Raw genomic sequence first — 12,682 nt, 5'->3', positions numbered from 1 at the left:
CTTAAAGGCCCCAACTTGATGTTTACGCATTAAGGATTGCTACGGAAAAGGAATATCATTCCGTCTGCTGCAGACAAGCTGAGGAAGTGTAACTCCCTTGCAAGGTCAAAAGTGGTTAGTGGCTTATTACATGCAAATTTATAAAGGCTGTTTCCATTAAAATTGTGACCTCCATTTAAGGATGGTTCATCCCCCCCACCCCCAGTTCATTCTGGGCAGCTGAACTGCTTTGTCAGCGGATTAAACCGGGAGACCTGGGAGCTTGGTTCTACATTCAAGTAGGAAGACGGGGTCCCTTAATTAGTGGCCGGCCCAAATAGTAGCAGCTCCTCTTTAAATATTGCCTGTGAAAGGAGGAGGTCCCCCCCCCTTCCAGAACGCTGCTGCCATCTCTGATCCTTTGTAGCAGACAGAAGAGTTGCTGCAACAACCCATAGTTAGATAATGCTGCCCTGGGTTTGCAGACAGCCTGGCTAAGTACAGTCTCGACACACACACAAAAAAAACAAACAAACCCATTCTTTGGATTGATCTCTCGTGTGTCTGCAGGAAGAAACAAGCTCACGCTTGTCTCCACAAGCGTAAGTGACCATGTCTGCCCAGTTAATTTCACAGTGTCATGTTTTTGCGGTGTGTGGTCAGAGAGACTAGGCAGGAAGTAGCTGCCCTGTCTCTTACTGTGCCCTTGCTGTCAAAGCCCGGCCCATTTGTATGCAGGGCGGATGCCTCCCTCAGTAAAACAGCGAGGTTTTATTATTTTACTTCCTGCATAATAGACTGTGTGGTGGATGCCAGTAACCTGCCTTTCTGTTGGCTTAGCTGTCGCAATCACATTCTGAGGGGAAGGCTTAATCATAGAATGTCCACGATTCCACCCAGTTTCTTGGGAGGGAGTTGGAAGGGGGAGTGGGTTTGGTGCAGCTTCACCAAAGCTCTGTGTGGCTCTTGATTGGAACCCATACTGGAGACGGGGGCTTCGAAGCGTTGAGGAAAAGCTATCGTATTGTTCCTGCCATGGAGATTGTGACTTTTGAGGGTTATGGGAAAGATTGTATTTTATGATGTTTTTCGGATTATATTGTCCTAGGGGCCAAGCCCGTTGCATTCAGGAATACAGCGCGCACTAGATTGTGTGTGTGTGTGTGTGGGGGGGTGCTCCTGGCATAGGGGGAAATGTACCATTGGGCAGGTATGTGTTTGCCAGAAAAACGATAACTTAATGGACTTTCCTGAGGTAGACAATAATGTGGGAGAGGCAAGAAGGACTAGTGGTTTAGGTCAATATTATTAAGCATTGCTTAATTAAGGTAGATGAGCGCAGGGAAATGAGACTGGGTGTTGATGAAGATAGTTCGAGGTTGAGTCAATATGGTTTTGGACAGTAGGTAGTCATCCACTCTTGCTCTTCTTCCCCAATAAGGGTACTAATTTTATGGCAAGAGCAGTCCACCCTATAGTTGTGGCAATCCCATGCATATTGTGGCTGTGTAGGGAAGTGCCCCAAGGATAAATGCAAAAGTGTATGAGATCCCTATGGGGGTAAAGGGAAAAGAGGCCTCAGTGAGGGGGTTAAAGCACAGACTCCAGTCAACCAAATATAAGACAAGGAACGAGAAAGCTCTGAAGAACAATTTGCTAAAGATACAAAACAAATAAGGAAAATGTGTTTGAACACTTTCTAAGTGGGAAAGCAGCCAGAACAGCAGCGACATGTTAATTAGGTGGCAAGGGTGTAACATGAACTGTTTTCCCCAGAGAATGTGCTTGAACAGCTACATTCTGTGGAAGGAATAGAAGGATTAAGTTTTGTAAATCAATGGCAACTTCAACCCGAGCAGGAACTCCTTCCTTGGAACTCCAAGTCTCGTACACGGATGGTGGAAGAAGTGGAGTAGGTCAAGCCAATGGAGAAGGTTGAACAGATGTAACCTACCTGAAGAAGAAAGCAATGATTCAAGAAAGCTCCGACCCTGCCACAAATATTGTTAGTCTTTCAAAAAGAAGAGTTGGTTTTTATACTCGCTAGAAAAGTCATTAATTCTCGGCATGGTCAGCAGCAAAAGGAAACGTGGTCACCAAAGGATCCACTGGCTCGACACGATCAAAGCCGACACAGGGATGACCATAAGCCAACCAAAAAAAGCAGTCAGAGACCGGGGTGCATGGCGAAGACTTTCCTATAGAATCACCAAGGGTTGGACACAACTGAACGGATAACAACAACAACAAGGTTTGAATAATATTATGTACAGAAGTCCTATAGGGAGGTCTGTGTAGAAAAGTGGCAAAGAAAAAGCCAGCATGCAATGCTGGATGAATATTAAGGCCAAAACATTACACTGGACTGAGTCAAGCAAGTTGTTGTTGTTGTTAGGTGCGAAGTCGTGTCCGACCTATCATTCCCCGGAGTCCATTTAAGTTTGCACCGACTGCTTCAGTGACTCCATCCAGCCACCTCATTCTCTGTCGTCCCCTTCTTCTTTTGTCCTCAATCACTCCCAGCATTAGGCTCTTCTCCAGGGAGTCCTTCCTTCTCATGAGGTGGCCAAAGTATTTGAGATTCATCTTTAAGATCTGGCCTTCTAAAGAGCAGTCAGGGCTGATCTCCTCTAGGACTGACTGGCTTGTTCGCCTTGCAGTCCAAAAGTCTTCTCCAGCACCAGAGTTCAAAAGCCTCAATTCTTTGACGCTCAGCCTTCCTTATGGTCCAACTTTCACAGCCATACATTGCAACTGGGAATACCATAGCCTTGACTAAACGCACTTTTATTGGCAGGGTGATGTCTCTGCTCTTTAGGATGCTGTCTAGATTTGCTATAGCTTTCCTCCCCAGGAGCAAGCGTCTTTTAATTTCTTTGCTGCAGTCCCCATCTGCAGTGATCTTGGATCCCAGGAAAATAAAATCTGTCACTATCTCCATTTCTTCCCCATCTAGTTGCCAGGAATTGAAAGGGCCGGATGCCATGATCTTTGTTTTCTTGATGTTGAGTTTCAAGCCAACTTTTGCACTCTCCTCCTTCACCCGCATCATCAGGCTCTTTAGTTCCTCTTCATGTTCTACTATTAGAGTGGTATCATCTGCATATCTGAGGTTGTTGATATTTCTCCTTGCAATCTTGATCCCAATTTGTGACTCATCTAACCCCGCCTTTCTCATGATGTGCTCCGCATACAAGTTAAATAGGCAAGGTGATAGTATACAGTCTTGCCGAACTCCTTTCTCAATTTTGAACCAATCAGTGATTCCATGTTCAGTTCTCACTGTTGCTCACTCCGTCCATAATTCTTCAGGCACTCTGTCTATCAGATCTAATTCCTTAAATCTATTTGTCACCTCTACTGTATATTCGTCGGGGATATGATTTAGTTCATACCTGAGTGACCGAGTGCTTTTCCCTACTTTCTTCAATTTGAGCCTAAATTTTGCAACAAGAAGCTGATGATCCGAACCACAATCAGCTCCTGGTCTTGTTTTTACTGACTGTGTAGAACTTCTCCATCTTTGGCTGCAGAGCACATAATCAATCTGATTTCTGTGTTGACCGTCTGGTGATGTCCATGTGTAGAGTCGTCTCTTGGGTTGTTGGAAAAAAGTGTTTGCTATGACCATTGTATTCTCTTGACAAAATTCTACCAGCCTGTGACCTGCTTCATTTTGTACTCCAAGGCCAAACTTGCCTGTTATCCCGGTTATCTTTTGGCTTCCTACTTTAGCATTCCAATCCCCCATGATGATAAGCACATCATTTTTTGGCGTTGCTTCTAGAAGGTGTTGTAGGGCTTCATAGAACTGATCAACTTCATCCTCTTCAGCAGCAGTGGTTGGGGCGTAGACCTGGATCACTGTGATGTTGAATGGTTTGCCTTGGATTCGAACTGAGATCATTCTGTCATTTTGGGGATTGTATCCCAAGACTGCTTTTCCTACTCTCTTGTTGATTATGAAGGCTACTCCATTTCTTCTGCGAGATTCTTGTCCACAGTAGTATACCTGATGGTCATCTGAATTAAATTCACCCATTCCTGTCCATTTTAGTTCACTGATTCCTAAAATGTCGATGTTCAGTCTTGTCATTTCTTGTTTGACCACGTCCAGCTTACCTTGATTCATGGATCTGACGTTCCAGGTTCCTATGGAATAAAAATCTTTACAGCATCGGACTGTCTTTTCGCCACCAGTTACTTCCACAACTGAGCGTCCTTTCGGCTTTGGCCCAGTCGCTTCATTCATTCTGGTGCTACTCGTACTAGCCGTCTGCTCATCCCCAGTAGCATATTGGACACCTTCCGACCTGAGGGGCTCATCTTCCGGCATCATATCGTTTTGCCTTTTGAACCTGTCCATTGGGTTTTCATGGCAAAGATACTGGAGTGGTTTGCCATTTCCTTCTCCAGTGGATCACCTTTTGTCAGAGCTCTCAGCTATGACCTGTCCGTCTTGGGTGGCCCTGCAGGGCATAGCTCATAGCTTCACTGAGCTATGCAAGCCCCTTCACCACAGCAAGGCAGTGATCCTTGAAAGGGGAGTCAAGTATATATCCTCAAAATATATCCTAGGGCCAGGTTTGGGTGATTAGTTTCTAATGTGTTTGAAAGACGTGGGGACTTGGCTAATGAGTGAGTAGGGTTTTTTTGTTTTGTTTTGTTTTGTTTTGGCAAAGAAGCCTTAATTGGCTTATTGATAAACTTCTGGGGTTGACATATGGAAAAGGGAGTTCCTCAGGTTTTAACCCTATTTGCATTCTGGCTTGAATGGGTTCCCTGCAATGAGAACTTGATGGCCCAGCAGTTTAAAGATGGGAAAAAACAGCAGGGAAGGATGATTTCATTGGGAAAAGACATGAAATGGAAACGATGCTTTCAGGTGTAGAGAGTCATTGAAGAGATTAGCCACCTGCCAGACACTTTCTCCTCCTTGTTCCAGAATGGGGGAAAGAATTGATGACTCAGCCGTGTGTGTCATTAACTGCATCGTTCTGTGATAGCCAGGTTCCTTTGGAGAAAACATGGCTACTCACCAGAATAAGCTTCGCCTATTTCAGATTCTCAAGATAGGCCTCAACAAGTTCTCTAGCCCAGCCATGTCTTGCTGAGGTGCTCCAGAAATATTAATGTGGTTTTCTAGCAAAGTGCTCCTTGCACACAGGGAGGAAGGTCCAGGGCCCTAACCTCTTGAGGATGTAAATTTGTTCTAAATTTATTCTGTCTGGGAATCAGATATGGGGTAGTCACTCTGCTAGCATGTAGGTATGCCTCCATGTCTCCAGCTATGCTTGCTTGTTTGTGAATACTGTAAAGCAAATTAACACAAATCTGTGTCTCGGGTGCTCTGTCTTGGAAAGCAAGATCTCATTAGAACAGGGGTAGTCAAACTGCGGTCCTCCAGATGTCCGTGGACTACAATTCCCAGGAGCCCCTGCCAGCGAATGCTGGCAGGGGCTCCTGGGAATTGTAGTCCACAGACATCTGGAGGGCCGCAGTATGACTACCCCTGCATTAGAACGTGAAAGATAAGTAGGGTGAACAGGATGGTTAGGATGTCCACCAAGGGTTGTGATGCACAGGTAGGCAATGGCTAACCACTTCTAAATGGCGCTTGCCTTGAAATCCCTTTGTAGTTGCCCCCCTTGTCCCTGGAGGAAGCTGGGGGGGGGAACATAATGATTAATATTTCACAGAAGTGATGCTTGGGTTTCTAGAAGGCAGTCTAATATGGAAGTAGCCTGAGAAATTAATCAATTAATTAATTATTACATTTTTATACCGCCACTCCCAGCTCGGCGGGCTCATGGCGGTTTATAACCAGTACAATAAGCACATCCATAAACCATCATAATCATAAAATCCTCATAAAACATACTATAAACCCAGTCACGCCAAGAGGATGATAAAAATTTAGCACTCCTCTCCAACGACTCAGTGCCCTGGCATCAACATATTAAGCCTTCACTATCCTCTGATGTAGCCTAGGGGAGTAGATGAACCAATGGTCCCAGACCCAGTCTAACACCCTGTCTAGCAAAACCCAAAGGGAAAACCAAAAAGGTGCCACTTGATTTCTGCTTTGTTTGGCTACAGTCATTTAGTCCAGTGGTCCCCACTGCGGCTCCCTCTCCCCGCCCCCCCCCCCCCGCAGTAAAAAACTTCCCAGACCGCAAGCTTGCGGCCCGGGAAGCTTCTTACTGCGGGAGGGGGGGAGAGGGAATCAGGGCTGCGCCCGCACATGCACGGCCCGAAATCGTGCATGCATGGCACTTTCGCGCATGCATGATTTTGGCCGCGCATGGCCCATGGCGCAATTGCCCTGCCGGTCCCCAGCCTCAAAAAGGTTGGGGACCACTGATTTAGTCCGTAGAGCATTCTTTCTGTTGGCCTTCATATCTTGCATGTAGATTGATTGCTGGTTTTCAACAATGTCCTTGTTTTCGAAGGCCAGAAAAGCACCAAAGGGGGGTACTCATCAGAATTTCACCTTCATCTTGGAGGGAGGTGGCCAGCAGTGTACTGCAGGGTTCTGTGCCAGGCCCACGTAAGAGAAGGGCAAAGGCTGCGTTTTAACTATGTAAATGGTAGACATGTTGAAGAGGGGGGCAGCTGGTTTACTGCCGCTTTAGAGACAAGCAGTAGATTAAAATTATGGGAAAGTGGGTCCCACTTAAATATTATAAAGCATTTTCAGAGGGTGAAGGCTGTTTGCAGATGGAATATGCTGCCTCGGAGGGTGGTGAAGTCTCCTTCATTGGAAGTTTTTAGGAGGAGATTGGATGTGCACCTGTTAGAGGAGTGTGTGATTTTTAAGTCCCCAAGGAGGTTGGGCTTGACTGGGATGGCCCTTTGCAGCCTCTTCCAGCTCTGTGTAATTCTGATTCATTGTTAGCTTACTTCAGACCAAGACATTAAAGTATTATTAATAAGAAGTTTGGGGACTAGGGGGAGAATGCAAGGAAGTACTCATCTCTCAACAGGCTGAGCTGAAAAGAAGCAGGAGGCGTTTCTCTTGGGGCTGTTTTTTATGTGAAGAATATCCTTTCTGAAAAAGAAAACGTTTTCCCAAAAGGGGGTTGGACTGTGTTCATCCATTTACGTTGTCAGTAGTGTTGGTCTAGAAAGAAATGCATACCCTCTCAACTGGATTATTAAAACTGACTTTGCATCGTTGTGAGGTTCACCATAGTATCCCTGACTGGCTCTGAAAACAATTCCTATACATAGTGATGTGTAGGTCAGGGGTAGTCAACCTGTGGTCCTCCAGATGTTCATGGACTACAATTCCCATGAGCCCCTGCCCGCTTTTGCTGGCAGGGGCTCATGGGAATTGTAGTCCATGCACATCTGGAGGACCACAGGTTGACTACCCCTGGTGTAGTTTAAATGAGGAATAAGAAGCAACAAGGGGACTGCTCCAAGGGGAGGAACCTCTCAGGCATTTGCCACTGGGCTAAAGCTATGTATTGATGCATTATTTATATGGGTCAATTGACCGAATGCACATACTGACTGAGCCCATGTCTTCTTTCTGTTGCATTCTCAAGAGAACAACAGAACTTACATCATCTCATAGGCAGAGTTTATTATTATTCAAATATATTAAAACCAATTCCTTTTTAAAAAAGATAGATAATATGAAGTAGCTAATTTGGGCCTTATTTCATTAGAAACATGAATTGATTTGATAGCTCATAATAAGATAAATACGCTTCGGCAAGACAGTCCTGTGCAATTCTTTTTTGTCCTTTTAAGAGCTCATTTGGAGTAAAAAGCCTCTTAAGGAAAGCGCTCTTCAAAAGCAGGGACCCCAGTTGCTAGCGCACAACAGCTGTTAGTAGGTTATCACTGGGGTTATTCTGAATGTGTTCCGCGACTGACACTGTACATCCAGCTATTGATGTCTAATTTTGCCTCCAGCTTCCCTGCTAGAACGCATCTTTCCTTTTAACAGTGTTTATTTATTTCATGTGGCTTTCGAGACACACAGGAAAAAGCAATCGAACGAAGTTAGAGTCCAGTGGCAGCTCAAAGGCCAACATGGCTATCCACCTGATTCTGAATCGGTAGCTTCAACAGGCACAATGAAACAAGCCCATCAAGGACTGTCTAAAACTTAAACCCAAACAAACACTGTGGTTTATACCAGCCTTTTCCAACATTTTTAGCATTGAGAAACTTCCGAAATGTCTTTTCAGGCTTCAAGAAGCCCCAGTAGTGGCACAATCATGCAGAATATGGTCGGGGCCCCATAAAAAGCCAGGAGGTACACTGTCTCAGATTTGACGTGTTGACCCAGCCAGGGGACCTCCATGTTAGCTGGATTTAACTTCAGCTGACTCTGCTTGAGCCAATCCACCATGGCCTCCAGGTGTTTGGCAAAGTATCTGGGGGTGGGACTGAAGGCTGTCCATCAACAGATATAGCTGGGTGTCCTCCACATATTGATGACATCCCAGCCCAAAGCCGCAGCTCAGCTGGAAGAGGGGACACATAGAGATGTCAAACAACATCAGGGAGAGAATGACTCCCTGCTTGACCTCACATATCAGGGTGTACTGATTGGAGTTTCGCTTCCCTAACTTCATCCTCTGTCTCCAATCTTGGAGGAAGACTGTAGCCATTTAAGGACAGTACCTTGGATCCCCATGTTGGAAGAAGAAGAGTTGGTTCTTACATACCACGTTTCTCTACCCAAAGGAGTCTCAAAGTGGTTTCAAGTCACCTTCCCTTTCCTCTCCCCACCACAGACACCCTGTGAGGGAGGTGAGGCTGTGGGAGCCCTGATATTTCTGCTTCGTCAGAACAGCTTTATCAGTGCTGTGACAAGCCCAAGGTCAGTTGGTTGCATGTGAAGGAGCAGGGAATTGAACTCAGTTCACCAGATTAGAAGTTGGTGCTCCTAACCACTACACCTGACCACTACACTGCAATGACAGATGGACCATTGGTATGATATAACAGGGCCTTTCTTATGCATTTCTGTCCTTAGGGGGGTTTGCAATCATGTTCATCCTGCACATAGAGAACTCTGTCTCTGGTCACTTCCCACCAAACATCATATGGGGGAAGCACACAAGGCATGTCAGTTTTTATCAGCAGATCTGTAGCTGCTGGGGGGAAGGCTGCTTAATTGAGCTTTCATTGCATTTTATAGACTACCTGCTAATAGGTGGAGCACAGTTCGTAAGGAGAGATGGGAGAAAACATAGATAGTATAGAGTTAAATAACAAAGCAGTAGTACTGCTGGGAGGCATCATAGGCATAAGGAGCCAAAATTTGTGCAGTCATTTTTGTGCTGTATTTTGGTTTGCATAATATGGAGCCAAATTAAATTCATAGTTAATTGGATTTTTGTTCCTTATGCATACAACTCTTCAGACTAGCTTTATCAATATGCAATAGAAGTACAGCTTTGTGAATTGGAACTTCACAGGCCTAAATCCATTTTTTTTTGGGGGGGGGGCTAATATTTTTATTTAGTTTGCACACTATGTTGCACGATGTCCCTGTGTACCAAAACATAAGCCCATGATACCATTTATATGCTTCTCTTGTACAGACAGGTGAGACAGGATGCATACTTGTATCAGTCAGAACAGAATGTCTGTTGACTTGCTTTATGGATTTAGCTTTTTAAAAAAAAGCTTTCAAAGTCCCTAGTCAATCCTACACTCTCTGGCTCTGTGCAGTTTATTTCTACATAGCCTCCTGCAAAATGTCCTCCTTAAATGCTGGTTTCATTCTAATCTTTACTTCTCTTTTAACAGAATTTTGGAAGTAATTGTTGGTCTCTCCTAGTTGGTTTCTGATTGTACGTTTATTTTCTTATGCTTCCTCAGAGAGACAATAACACAATTCTAGCCAGTCTCCTTTGTATGTGCATGGACTTCAAACATGGGCCTATAATGCACTGGCGTTTTCCCTTGGTTTCACCATATATGTCTTGAGTTTGTCATTGTGCATTGATTTTCCTTCCTTTAACACTTAGGTCACTTTCTGGTTGCTGTTTCCCTGTGTTTTCTGAAAGTGATTTTGTGCTCATTTTCCCCTTGTTTTGTTTCCAAGCTGAAAGTAATGTAAAGAGTCGATCTGGTTTTCCTTTTGCCCCTTGAATAGCTCTCCCCACCGAGATCTCTCCCCGCCTAGGTCACTCCCCACCTAGATCGAGATCATTCCACGTACTCTGCAACTTCCACCCCACCCCCCTTCATCAGTGTACAGGCTCCATTTACCCCTTGCTTTTAATTTTTTTTTTGACAAGTGATGTGAGTCTATTAATATGAGACTATTGCTAGTCTCGGATTGCTGTATAAAATTTTTTAAATGATGGGGGAAATTTTAAAAGGAGCCGTGTAAGGTTTCATTCCCTGTCAGTATTTACTTGAAAGGGGAATCAGAGAGGAGACAAACAGCTGTGTGTAAACAAAACAAATGGGAGGCGGGGGAATTAACAGCACATAATGAAATTGATAAGAAACGTAAAGAGAGAAACTCACTGGAAAAAGCCTAAAGCTTTGAAAACAGATTTGTCTTTAAAACTTTAGTGAAAAAAATTGGGGGGGGGGGGGAGAAAATAATAGCAGTCTCAGAAAGACGAAAACACCGCAGGAGCTCTAAGAAGCCTATTTGGATGAACAGAGAACTTCAAGAGGAACTAAGAAAGAAAAGGGAAATGTTCAGGAAATGGAGGGAAGGACAGAGCTCTAAAGAAGAGTACCTACAGTTTACTAGGCACTGTAGATCAATCATCAGAAAGGCCAAAGCTGAGAGTGAGCTAAGATTGGCCAGGGAAGCCCATTGTAACAAGAAAAGATTTTTCAGTTATGTGAGGAGCAAACGTAAAGTTAAGGAGGCAATAGGCCCACTGTTGGGTGCAGATGGACAAACTCTACTGGAGGATGCAGAGAAAGCAGAAAGGCTCAGCGCCTATTTTACATCTGTTTATTCCCACAGGTCAAAGGGTTTAGGCACATCTAGAGATGGCAGTAGCCAAGGGATAGTGTCTGGGTGGCAGGCTGACATGGACAGAGAGGTTGTCGAGAGGCATTTAGCTGCACTGGATGAGATCAAATCCTCTGGGCCGGATGAAATACACCCGAGAGTGCTCAGAGAACTTTCCGGAGAACTTGCAGAACCCTTGTCCATCATCTTTGGGACCTCTTTAAGGACTGGAGATGTCCTGGAAGATTGCAAGAGAGCAAACGTTATTCCGATCTTCAAAAAAGGGAGGAAGGATGACCCGGGAAACTATAGACCAGTGAGTCTGACCTCTGTTGTGTGGAAGATAATGGAGCAGATATTAAAGGGAGCGATCTGCAAACATCTGGAGGACAATTTGGTGATCCAAGGAAGTCAGCATGGATTTGTCTCCAACAGGTCCTGTCAGACCAACCTGGTTTCCTTTTTTGACCAAGCAACAGGTTTGCTGGATCGTGAAAATTCGGTTGATGTCGTTTACTTGGATTTCAGTAAAGCTTTTGACAAGGTTCCCCATGATGTTCTGATGGATAAGTTGAAGGACTGCAATCTGGATGTTCAGATAGTTAAGTGGATATGGAATTGGTTTGAGAACCGCACTCAAAGAGTTGTTTTGGTGGGTTCTATCATGCAGCTTATATGCTCAACATGTTTACCCATATTATGAGATCGTATGAGTCTTTCCCATTATTCCCAGTTGCTGATAACACAGCACAGTCCCTTAAAGGTAAAGGTATCCCCTGTGCAAGCACCGAGTCATGTCTGACCCTTGGGGTGACGCCCTCTAGCGTTTTCATGGCAGACTCAATACGGGGTGGTTTGCCAGTGCCTTCCCCAGTCATGACCGTTTACCCCCCAGCAAGCTGGGTACTCATTTTACCGACCTCGGAAGGATGGAAGGCTGAGTCAACCTTGAGCCGGCTGCTGGGATTGAACTCCCAGCCTTATGGGCAAAGCTTTCAGACGGCTGCCTTACCACTCTGCGCCACAAGAGGCTCGCACAGTCCCTTAATGCTTCGCAATTTGGAAAATCGGACTTTGAAGCTGCTTGGCATTTTTTATTTTTTTTAAAAAGTCTTGTCAATTTCAACATTGTTACCACCACCACCCCTTGCCTGCCCGCCATCCTTTCTGTTCCCTTTCATCCAACAAACTTACAGTATTTGCTGGCGTATAAGACTACTTCCCCCCCTGAAAAACATGCCTCCAAGTGGGGGGGGGGGTCGTCCTATACACCGGGTGCACTTCAGTTGTGATAGACAGAGCTGCCCATAGTGGCCTCCCGATGCCCACCCGGTGCCCATAGTGGCCTCCTGATGCTCGCCCGGTACCCATAGTGGCCTCCCAATGACCGCCCACCTCATTCTACGTACCATCCAGTATCGTGCGGTATCCAGTGCGGCTGCAGTGGTTCATCAGTGAGGCTGCGGCGAGCATCAGCAGCGATACAGGGGTGCCAGCCTTTCGGCCTGACCGGCCCGTTCTGCTCTGTGGGAAGCAGCAGCGCTCCAGCCCACCCCTTGTCTACGCAGAGCTCGCACATGCGCACTTGCACACTAGTGCCAGTCACAGGGAGATGCAGGGCCGGGCCGGAGGCGCTGCAGTCATGCTGAGGCCGTACAATGGTGACAATGACAGGTACTGTAATGTAATGTAACAAACTCTATATTTTGAGTGGAAATATTGGGGGGTCGTCTTATACGCCGGCAAATATGG

At 45.4% G+C, this 12,682-nt stretch overlaps 1 protein-coding gene across 8 annotated transcripts in view; it reads left to right on the top strand.

The window, feature by feature from the left end:
• TENM1 (teneurin transmembrane protein 1) overlaps nucleotides 1-12,682 on the top strand; it is a 534,679-nt gene that overhangs the window by 34,409 nt on the left and 487,588 nt on the right. The window contains exon 2 of one of the 8 annotated variants that reach the window (XM_077309372.1): nucleotides 8-114. The exons of the other annotated variants lie outside the window; for them this stretch is intronic. The gene's annotated coding sequence lies outside the window, so the exon portion shown is untranslated. The remainder of the gene's footprint in view (nucleotides 1-7; nucleotides 115-12,682) is intronic. 8 annotated transcript variants of the gene reach the window in all.

Source organism: Paroedura picta, chromosome 13, assembly GCF_049243985.1.
Source record: "Paroedura picta isolate Pp20150507F chromosome 13, Ppicta_v3.0, whole genome shotgun sequence".
Lineage (NCBI taxonomy): Eukaryota > Metazoa > Chordata > Lepidosauria > Squamata > Gekkonidae > Paroedura > Paroedura picta.
This window is presented reverse-complemented; position numbering and strand designations above follow the sequence as displayed.